At 35.7% G+C, this 12,500-nt stretch overlaps 1 protein-coding gene and 1 pseudogene across 3 annotated transcripts in view; both read left to right on the forward strand.

Annotated features, from left to right (window-relative positions):
- The window catches only part of LOC106880835 (RYamide receptor), a 437,431-nt gene that overhangs the window by 315,686 nt on the left and 109,245 nt on the right, over positions 1-12,500 (forward strand). The gene's annotated exons all lie outside the window — the stretch shown is intronic.
- Positions 2,328-3,796, forward strand: LOC149132509 (uncharacterized; annotated as a pseudogene).

Raw genomic sequence — 12,500 nt, forward strand, 5'->3', positions numbered from 1 at the left:
GGAGGGGTTTGTTCGATTACTCTGATTGCAGTGGTACTTTTTCGATGCTGAAGGATGTAAAGCAAAGTAGTCTCCGCTCAATTGAAATTCAGAACGTAAATATCCGGAAGAAATTTCACTGAGCATTTTATACGAATTACTAACGATTCTGCTGGCGAATATATTCATAAAATGTTTACTAATCCATCCTTAAAGAACAATGAGAGATAAGAGATGCAAAATTCAATCCACTTTATACATAAATTCAAAGAACAGTGGCTCCAGCCGTCGAACGACAGGCACTGTGATTCCTATTGATACAAAAATGTCTTATCTTACCATTTCTCTTCCACCATCTCTTCACAATCATCATCACCATCATCATCATCATCATCATCGTTATCACCGTCGCCACCATAGCCACTGTCGCCCGCGTTCGTGTTATTAGAATCTTCCATTGAAGGAGGAGGCGGAGAGAAAGAAGGAAAGGAAAATGATACATTTCTTTCGTTACTGGGATGCGATCGTCATTGACAGAAATATATAAAGCAAAGACAAGGAGCACAAGAAGTATACTGAATGGTTGCAAGAACTGAAACAAGCAGTAGTCTGTCCAAAACAGGCGGAACTAGTCATTTCAGTGAGGGAAGTGAAGGAAATCAGCAAAAGAATAGGCAACTGGAAGGCCTCGGGACCAGATGGAGTTCAAGGCTACTGGATCAATAGATTTGGTGAATGTCATGCACAAATACCTGCACAACTTAACACCTTGTTAAACGCCGACCAAGTAACACCAGATGATTGACAATGGGTGCGAGAATGCTCTGCTTGAAAAACATCTAAAAAGGCAATACCGTAGACCATTGCAGGCCGATATCCTGCTGGCTACTTATGTGGAAATATTTAAATGAGATTGGAACGGAATGTCCTGTTGAGCTTTTACAGAAGCTTTACTTCTAAGGGGCATCAGAAGGCTTTTGAACAATTAAAGCCTCATTGAAATCATATGGTTATATAAGGCTACAATGAGTAAACCACTACCCTCATAAATTCTACGAACAATAACGACAATCCTGACTGACGTCGAATAAAAATAATTGAATGCTTATAATAATAATAATAATAATAATGTAGAAACATTATCCTTTGCATTATTGTTAATCTTATTGTAAATTGACTTTCACCAAAATTATTTATTCTGATGTATTCAAATTGAAAACTTTCTGGTACAACAGAACATTTGTATTCAGTCCTACAAAGATATATGGGAAACTGCTGCTCGCCATATTAAAATAGTATCGTACGTTCTCCTGCAAGTTCTCTTAGGATTCCTATAAGAGTTTTCTCATGTAGGCATGTAGAATATATTAATAATTCAATTTGCTTAACCGAATTATATAAATGTTTTTGTTTGTTTTTTTCATTTGTTTCCTCGTGTGGGAGAAAAGAAAGAAATGTAATTCAAATAAACTCATAAAGACATGGAATCATTAGCAAAAATGTGACACATAATACATATAAGGAGGTATAAATATACGTATATGTATGTATGTATTTATATGTGCATTTACATTTATGTCATGAAACAGCAGCAAGACTAATCTTGAAAATATAACAATGGCAAAATGAAACAAATTTATCAAACCGAGGAAAAGAAACACGAAATTGCAATCTGCTCAGAATTACGTATGCGCATATCAATTTGAGTGAGAATATAAGAAAATAATTGATAAGGTATCATTACAGATATTATTCATTGAGTAACATCTGTGAACGTTTTCTCATATAAAATACATCCTCAGGCACGCATATCTACAATTGAACGAAATACATACATATATACAAAGGCACAAGTCTGCTTGTATGAAGGAGCGCCGAATAATGTACGGATGGGTGTTTATGTGTATATTAGGGATATGTCGTTTTGATTTCTTGAAAAGTAAACAATTTCCTGTAGTAAAATGTTGGACAATTTTATATAATTAGGAAGCTAACCTTTATTTTGAATTATTTTAAAAACCTGTCACCCGCAACTGAGGAAATTTAACAATCACTTTTGACCAATATCATGAAAAATTCTAGGTGGGGGTTCAGAGTGCCTACTCAGGTTTTTACCGAATTTGGTGTGCTGACTTAATGCAATGTAGAAGCAGTATATCGCAAAGTTTAACTTAACAGTTTAAGTAATTTAAGGGTTATAGAGTTTTTAATTTGTTACCACATAGACCCTACTTTAGGAAATATTCGCTTCTTCTCCTTTTTATTTCCGTGACGCTAAAAACGCTGACTATCTTAACTGTTTTTTTTTTTCAGAATAATAGGCTTATCCAACTAGATTATCTAAAATAATGTCTCATAAGGTGAGCGCTTGTGTCACTCAAAGAAACAAAAGCTCTGGACGAAGAATGTAGTGCAATTTCAAGGCTCATATAGAAAAGAAGCACTGTTCCTGTAGAAGAGAATTCTTTGGAAAACAACTGTAGGATACCAATGAAATTTCAAATTGTCGGTCACTACCTGTTCCTTAGAGGTGCTATGAAAGGCGGGAAAGAAAGAACAAATGAAATTTTGAAATAAGCAACTTTTTTATGGCAAAAGAAATTAAATCTGCCATATCTATCAATTCAAAATGTACAAGCAAAAGTAGAAAATGTGCTAAATACGTACGATAAATGTGTAAAACGAGGAAAATACGATTCATTGAAAGAAACTTTTGACATCACACATGGAACCAGCGAATGGTTGTGCATTGAGGATAGAAGGTTATATTATCTTCGAATTGAAAGCAAATGACAGGTTGGTTATGCAACTGGAAAGGCAGCCGGTTTCAAAACTATTCATCTATTCAAAAGAAGAAAAATGTCTTTAATGTCCACTTCAACCAGAATAACTTCAATGCCATCGCAAAGTCTTAAGCAGAGGATGAAAGTGAATAGCAAGAGTCCGAAAACATCAGATGAAGAATCCACACAAGCAAGGAGGGAGTGTAGCAAACCTAGACTGCAAGCAAGTTAGTAATATCTTCTAAGCTATCAACCCAAAAAGCAGCAAAAGTTATCACAAGACGGAATCAATGTCGAGACTCCTTTTCGTATTTACAGAACGACTATCAAAGAAGCTGTTAAACTAAAAACGAAACTGAATAAAACACTACATTTTGAAAACTTGTCATTGTATTTTGATGGTAAACATATTGATGACCAAGAACACCAAGGGCTCGATTTAAAGAATGAACGGTGAGTAGTTAAGATACAAGCACTCCAAATACCAGAGGGAAAAGCCGATACTGGTTCGAAAGGAATAAAAGCTGTTTTTTTTATGAATACAGTTTATGGAACTGTGTAATGATTATTGTCACTGATACGAGTATGAACACTGGGAAAGGAAATGGCATTGTCATTCAGTTGCAAAAACTTTGCTCAAAAGTGTTTGAAAGAAACGCAATTTATTGGTTGTCAGCATCATATCCTTGATAGCGTTCTTCGTGTGGTAATGGACAATGTGCTTGGAGAAAAGCAAGATATCTCCTAATGTTGACTATACATTCACCCCAGAGCTTCTAAGTAATTACGAGAAATTCCAGCCTAATTTCAATAATGGTGAAGGAAAGATTACTGAATCAGGAGGATGGCAAGATGACATTAAATTTTCATTCTCATTTGACCAGAGTTTTACGTGTCTTTGAAGAAACTGACAAATTTCCAAGTGTAAAGTTTCCAAAAATAGCCAACTTAAATAATCCAAGATGGAATTCTCAAGCAATACTAGTACTTTTGTCATTTATTCTTCTACCAGGGATAAGAGTTTTGCTTCTCAATGTTTTCTCGATTCATCTCTTACAGCTAGGCAGATGTTTGGCTTACTGACCAAATGTTCAATGCACATGATCATAAAAAGTTATGCTATAGCCTGCAAGTTCACAAAAAAAAAAAAACATTGAACTCTGTAAAAACCTTTGGAGTCGAGAACCATAGAAACTGGAAATCACCAGAACAAATCAGAGTGCAGAACGGGCAATGGAATTCCTTCAAGACCTTTATGATATTTGTAAAATGAAGGAGAAAATTCAACTTCGATTTATTTTATCTAACAAAACATTAATTCTTTTTTATGTTTAAATAATTGCTAACGTTCAGCACCCTTTGTTATCGAATGCTTGTAGTGACCTCTTTCTGAAAATAACCTAGTTTTGAACCGTTGCATAGAGCAATTGCAATTCAGTAATCTTTAAAACTTTTAAATAAACTTTTATTCCACATCTCTCTTACGTTTACAAGGATTTAGGGAGCAGAAATACTGAAGATTGAATCTAGTGCCAGTTAGTGATTATAATTTTAAAAGCCCATAACTTCGATACTACTTCAACTAGAAAGCTGAAATTTTAGATATACTCTTTCTACATTGCATTCAGTCAGAACACCGAGTTTGGTAAACACTTGAGCTGGCAGCTATGAACTCCACTAGAATTTTGCATGATTTGGGTCAAAGGTGTTGGTCGATTTCTTAAGTTGGGGATGACTTTTTTCTTTTTAAATAAAGCAAAATAAATGTTAGTTTCCTGACTTTTATGAAATTATTCAACGAATTACAGTAGAGGGTTATTAGGTTATGAAAAATCATAACCCTAATATATATGTGCATGTGTGTACAGGAATGCTACATAAGACTTTAATGTGTGTGTGTGTGGGGGGGGGGGGTAGTGTGTGTGTACGCGCACGCGAGCGCTTGTGTGTATTTACATATATTCAATAAATAGAGAGAGAGAGGTTAACATTTCAGAATTAAAATTATGCGAAACCGCAAAACAATCATTTGCAACCAATAGACCTTAACAACAGAAAATTGCTTCCGCAAAGTAATTTGAAAGGCGACAAAAGAAAAATAATAGCTAGAAGCAAATAACGCAGGCATATAATAATAGAACAAACAGGCACATGTATCCCAATATACGAAGATTCGTATTAAAACAATACATTTTGTCATAGACTGTAATTTCGAAATCGAGCAATGAATACATAGTTGAGACAATGATATACAAATTACTGAGAGAGAGCCATAGGCATAACTGTGTAAAATAAAATATCAGAACTCCAAAACAAAAATAAGATAGGTTTAGGAAAACAATGCGTATGAATAACCAGCGCAAAAGAATGAACACATCACAGAATGTTTGTAATGTGCACAAACAGAAAAATAATAGAAGTAACGCAAATATGGCTATTCTGTAAAACTTGAGTTGCCAGATAAAGAAATTGAATTTAAATAAATTGCGAGCGCTATTCTGATGGTCATTTATTAACACATTTAAACAGACGGTCCACAGTCACACACACGTACACGCGCACGTATATATATATATATATATATATATATATATATATATATATATATATATATATATATATATATGTATGTATATATAAACGTACAGGTAGTTTAATACATGTCTGGTCATACAGTGACCAATGGCTTCCATAAAGCTCCTAGCTTTATAGACGAATTGCCAGGCTAGAATGCTGGAGGGAATATATCTATATCTCTCTATCTAACTACCCTTCTCCCTCTCTCTCTCTCTCTCTCTATATATATATATATATGTGTGTGTGTGTGTGTGTGTGAAAAGGTTGAATTATACTTCATCCTTTAAGCTCGAGGGTTCCAAAAAAGCGATTTCTAATAAAGATTCTTCATATTTCGCTGGTAGCTTACTGCTGTAAGTTTGTTGAGTTCTATGGGATACTACAGTTCCATATTTAAGAGATGAGGAATTTTGTACATTATTTACATTATTTACATTTCACGGATATTTGTGCTCATCTTGTTTGTTGTTAACACAACTTTTCGGTCGATATACCCTCCAGCCTTCATCAGGTGTCTTGGAGAAATTTCGAACCTGGGTTCTCATTCCCAAGGTATTTTTCGATGTTATTATTATTATTATTATTATTATTATTATTATTATTCAGGTCACTTCCTTAAATCGAACTCGGAATCTCTGGGGTTAGTAGCCCCCGCTACTCTTCTCAATGAGAGCTAGCTGGGACAGATTGATAAGATATGGTCGGTAGACTGTTAGCTTTTTGTACCAATATCGAACAATCAAGTCTTTTCCAAGTACTTTTCCATGCTGGAGTCTCTGGATCACAGTTGCAAGTGTTTCACCATCAATGTTTTATGTCTTGGATGTTACACAGATGCAATAACTTTCTCGGATTTCTTCCAGCCATAGAGCACATTGATTTAATTCCTTCTCTTCACTCCAGATTTCCCTCCAGAAGGAGTCTGTCTTCTCGTGAAGGAGCTTCCTTGATGTTTACTAGTCCTCCTCTCATGTCTCTGTATACTGCTGTCTGACTCCGATTAATTTTTTTGTTTATTATTCTTCTCTCGGTTATTTTCTTATGTATGTATGTATGTATGTATGTATGTATGTATCATGAACTTTCAAACACATCAGACCATTGAATTTCAAACTCCAAGAAACTAACTCAAAATATAAATTAGTGTTGGTGTGATAAGAGATTTTTCGTGTAAAACTATTCACAATTGTCAGTCAAATGTTGACTCAAGAACACAATTAATTCCATTCATAGTCTAATGCGCACAGTGTGAAATGTATCGTAACAATGATAGCTGAGCGGCAAGACAGCAGGTTAGATAATGGGGTAAAAAAGAAGGCAGAGGAAAACGTAGAGGAAAAGAAAGATAGAGAAAGAGAGCGACAGAGAAAGAGAGAGTTTTTCTCAGTCAAGGGACAACAGTGGCAGTGTAACACTAAAGATACTAATGACCAAAATATACAAAGAATATCTAAAATGTATAAGACCCGTGTAACGAAACCAAATTGAAAGAGAAGATAAACATGCCACCCATCAGCAGTTTTACCTGGAGGTCATGCCAGTTTTGATACATAATAAATGTATTAATGTTTCGCAAATATTTTGCTACATTAACTGCAAAACTGAAAATATTACAACAGAATTACACGCACGTACATACTAACACACACAAAATACAGACACACACAAGCATGCACACATATACAAACATACACGCGCGTACACATACACACATAGATACACACAAATGTACATACACATGCCTTTACGTAGTCTTTGTAAGTTTTCTAGAACAAGCTGCGTAAATAGAACGTAATCTTTGCGTGTATACATATATATATATATATATATATATATCCCTCCCTATAGCTTGCAGAACGAGGGCTGCGGCCACGCTGTAGCACTGTCGTTTGCCTTGCTACACTTTCACTAAACCAACTCTGACATGTAGCATTTGGTGGATGAAGGAGTTTGAGGCTGCTGCCCTCGTCTGTGTTTCTTTCCTTGAGGTAGGTTCATCCGGAACTCTTGACAGAAGGAAATCCAGTTCTGTTTTGAAAACACCTACATCCACGCCATACATGTCTTTCAGGCTCTAAGGGAGGACATTAAAGAGCAGTAAACCCTTGAAGCCGAAGATGCTGCAGTATCTGGTCCTGTACCCTGATAGCAATTTTGGGATTTTGGGAAGTATGCAGTTTCCTGCTGGCTCTTTATGTAACTGACAAGGTCAAAGTTTGGTAGAAATTCCTCTAGGATTTTCCAGGTGTATATAACTGAATATCTTTCCCGCCTTCATTCTAACTAGTAGAATTTTTACATTTTCAGTCTCTGTCAGTAGGTGACATGTGCTAATGAGATTATCTTTGTGTAGCTTCGTTGGATCGCTGCGAGCCCCGTCGTAAATTTTACACTGTTTGGTGACCAAGATTGGGAGCGGTAATACAGAGAGCTAAGGACGAAAGTCTGCCAGAGGATCTTCATTGTTTCCTGCTCTCTTGTTTTGAAAGATCCACCCGGTCAACCGTCTACATTTTATTACCGACTTAGTAATAGGCACATGGAAGAGGCACCATTACTCATGTTGATGCCCATGTCACGAACTGATTTTCATCCGGGAATCGCAATCTATGCAGGGCCAGCGTATTATTGGGTTTTGTGTATTGATAGCGCAGGGGCCAAGTCATAACTGCCCTCTACGACACTCTTCCTCCTTAAGACACTCTTCCTCCTTAAGACACTTTGTAATTTCTGCTGATTATAAATAAAACCAGCGTTTATATGTGCATATATAGGTTCCCTCGAGTGTGCGTGTTTATGGGAATATATGTATCTATATCTGTGTCTGTAGGTGTATATATATATATATATATATATATATATATATATATATATATATATATATATACATACATACAAACACGTACACGCACACACACACACATATATAAGATATATATATATATATATATAATATTTATATGTAGTGGTGTATAGATATATAAATATCTGTAGATATTTATCATATATATATATATATATATATATATATATATATATATATATTATAATGGAGAAAGCTGCTTATTGATTAAGTACGTAACTGTTACTAAAACAAACAATCATTAAAGGCTTGACAGTCTGGAAATTTATTTTATAAATTCATGTTCTGAAATTTATTGGATTTTTTAATATTTAAACATATATATATATATATATATATATATATATATATATATATATATATATATATATATATAGAGAGAGAGAGAGAGAGAGAGAGAGAGAGAGAGAGAGAGAGAGGGAGAGCGAGAGCGATGAGTGAATTTTCCTTTGTTTACAGTTAACACGGAAAATTAAATAAACAGTTACCAGGGTAGCAAAATTCACGCAAGTAACAAGGATGTAGCAACATGTTCAAAGGCAGAAACTCAGGGTTGATGTGCAGTAGTTTTTATAGTATAAATAAACAAATGGACTTAAACGCAGCTTTTATTCAAATTCTTTTACTTCTGACATATGTTTCGAAGACAACAGTGGTATTATTCCAAATGAAAATATCGTTTCCGTTTAGCGTTTTTCGCCTTGGATTTTATTTTTCAACTTTAATTATTTCCACCTAGCTTTGCTAAAACTCTCCCACTGCTGAAGTTTTCCCACCACATGTAGTTATCGTTTAGTTACTAATCGATTGCCAGTTCTCTTTAAAATGTTTACACACGCGCATACACATTGACAAACATAAACACATGTGTATAAACAAACATTTACATATATGCAAAAACAAACACGCGACAACAGAATATATTCAAACGCACAAACACTATTTCTGCGAATACATACGTTGACACATTTCCAACTCTATCATCTCTCCTTACTGCCCCACAGACAATTAGACTTATCTCTCTACTCCTCTTGATAACTGCCCGTGGCACCAATTTTAGTAGACTATCAATTAACCTATACCATTCTGAACAATGTAAAAACACGATATATTTACTTCAGCTCACAATTGAGGCTTCTCATGTGTTTCTGTAAAGCGGCCTGTAAAACTATTGGTCGCGAAGAGCCGAATCAAACTGTTTTAAATAATAATATGCATACCGTATATTCTCGTGTAAAAGTCAAAGTTTTTACACCATTTTTTTAAGGTCAAGTTTATGGGATCGACTGTTACATGGATACTACTTTTGAGGGGGTGAAAACCAAACTAGAATCCGAAGTGCCATAGCAGCAGCAGAAACCCAACCGCTATCTAAGCGAATAAAAATAAAAACAATGAATAACAGTAATATCACCAATTTTATGCAACAAAACACTCATCTTAGTAAATATCAAAACCCATAAACAAGACCTCGTAGCTCTTATAAATATTTACACTTTCTCTTTTATTTGTATCCAGCAAACTTAACAGACTAGCTGAGTGTAATCAATTTATATCTCATAATTGTGCGATATTAACACCGGTAACATATCTACTCGGTACCGGCATGGCACTACCTACCGCAATACGCTGCGTACAGCAGATACCTGCTCGGCGTGATTCACATCGTAACTCTTCAATAACATTACAATATTTTCATATTCATGGTTAAAGTCACACTCATCACAAGTGTATTATGGCACAGCATATTTGTGGTGCATTTTTATTTCTAATTAATTAAAGGCTGCTTAATGTATTAAATACCAACATCGATAAAAGAAGTAGAACCACATCACTTTCCACCACTAACAGTCTCCACCGAAAACGCTTTTTTCTTGGTGGCTGGATTAGAGACTACTTTACCAATTCCTTTGTTGCATTTTTTTTTTTTTTATAAATTCAGTGAAGATTATAGCTCAAAATATAAAAACAAATATCTAAATAATTAATAATGCCAGTAAAAACCAATAAATTATCATATTTTTTTTTTATTTATGCAAACAAAAAGTGAAGTAGAAATTTACGGAAATACAGCTTTTAATTATAATTACGGTACGTGATAGATCTTAAAAATGTTATGCACAAAAGTTCAATAAATTCCTCTAAAAAATTATGCTGTTCATCATCTTCACCATTGAATAAAGCTTCGTAATAATCAGGATGAATGATATTGTCATAAGGATTCCCTTCCTCTTCATCTCCGCTGTCCATAATTAGAGGTAGCACAGCATCCACTTCTTCATTTTTATAGTGGTGTTTAATGTTGTTCGTTGACTTTGCTGTCTGTGAAACACTTTTCTCACCATGTAAACAGACGAGCGTATGACACATGTGTTTATTGTATTGGGAGATGAGGAAAATATAGATGTCGCATGGGAACCACTGATCTAGCAATTAATTGGATGTCTTTAGGATGATCAAAATCATGCTTTTGCTCGAGTTCAGACAGTTGCGTTTACCAGTGTTTGCTAATAGAGCTGTCTGAGAAACACGTTTCTTATTTCTTTACTGCCCACAAGGGGCTACACACAAAGGGGACAAACAAGGACAGACAAACGGATTAAGTCGATTATATCGACCATAGTGCTTAACTGGTACTTATTTAATCGACCCTGAAAGGATGAAAGGCAAAGTCGACCTCGGCGGAATTTGAACTCAGAACGTAGCGGCAGACGAAATAACGCTAAGAATTTCGCTCGGCATGCTAACATTTTTGCCAGCTCGTCGTCTGAGAAACAGTGGTGGTGGTGGTGGAGGTGGCAGCGGCGGCGGCAGCTGCAGCAGTAGTAGCAACAGCAATAGTAGTAGTAGTAGTAGTAGTTATTGTTGTTGTTGTTGTTGTAGTAGTAGTAGTAGTAGTACAAGGAGGAAATTTGCTAATGTGTCACCACGTAATAATGGAAATTGTTTAAGCACACTGAATACCAGCAAAACTAGCATACGCAACCCCAAGGATAGCAGGGTTGCAGTTTCCAGCTTCTTGTGCGCTAGCGTTGTATCTGTTATCGTTTCGGCGTCTTCAGAATGTAATTTTTTCTCCCCCTCCCCACCTCATTCTTGTATATTCGTTGCTCTTTATCTCGCAATCACCGACGACTGCCGATTGGTGGAGTTGCCACCACTTTAACCGATCTATTTTTGGTGTCGGAGGCATATGTCGAACGGCCAAGAAACCAGCCTGGTGGAAGAGGCCATTTCGATTGTCACCTGAAGGAGTGTATGTGCTCCGTTTATCTCCCCTTAAAGTTATGCCGTCAGATGCTTCAGGCTGGTTGTATACGCAAATCTATCTATCGATCTATCTATCTATCTCCCTACCTACCTACCTACCTACCTACCTACCTACCTACCTACCTACCTACCTATATACATACCTACTTACCTATCTTTCCATCTATGTATCTACCTATGTATATATGTATGTATGTATGTATGTATGTATCTATCTATCTATTTATCAAGCTGATTGTCCATCTACAAATATATATATTTAACTTAGCCGTGTAAATGCCGAACAGCAGTTCAGAATGCATGTCTTATAAGTTTCTTACTTGGTGGATATATTCAAACATGAAGGGTTTTTTTTTTTGTTTTATTGTTACTTTTTGTTATCCATTTCGTGTGGCTGTGTTGCGTCAGCTGGACAGACCTGTACTGGAAGCCAATCAATCAGGAATATTTGTTGTTTGCTTAGCAGAGATTTGATTCTCCAATGGAAAATTTTACTGCTATACGATGTTATGTAATTTGGTGTAGATTGGTTAACTTCGCAGGTTTATCGACCGTTAAGATCATCACTACATAAAATAGAGACGCTGCAGTTTAGCGCAGAATTAGAAAACCTACGATAAAGACTTGTGGCAAGGTTACAAACAGGTCTGCTTCTTACTCATCAAATCAATCTTTTATTTCCAACGTGTGTATCCTGTTTGTTCTCCTGGTCATTGAGCTTCAATTTCAACCGTTGCAAGTGACTGCATACAAGCTTGATAATATATGTGCAGTGTGCATGTGTGTGTGTCTTTTTGTATGTGTGTGTGTGAGTGTGTGTGTGTGTGTGTGTGTGTGTGTATGTGTGATCATCAAAATTAACTACCTTGCAAACTATTTCTCTTTACTTGTTAGCTAAAAGAGAACGCTGCTTCTGGAAAATTTTGTATATAAAGACTGAAACACAGAGAAATATCTATCTATCTATCTATCTATCTATCTATCTATAGATACACACGCACACACGCGCGCACACACACGCACACACA

The sequence above is a fragment of the Octopus bimaculoides genome, chromosome 15 (genome assembly GCF_046866305.1).
Source record: "Octopus bimaculoides isolate indiv1 chromosome 15, ASM4686630v1, whole genome shotgun sequence".
Classification (NCBI taxonomy): Eukaryota; Metazoa; Mollusca; class Cephalopoda; order Octopoda; family Octopodidae; genus Octopus; species Octopus bimaculoides.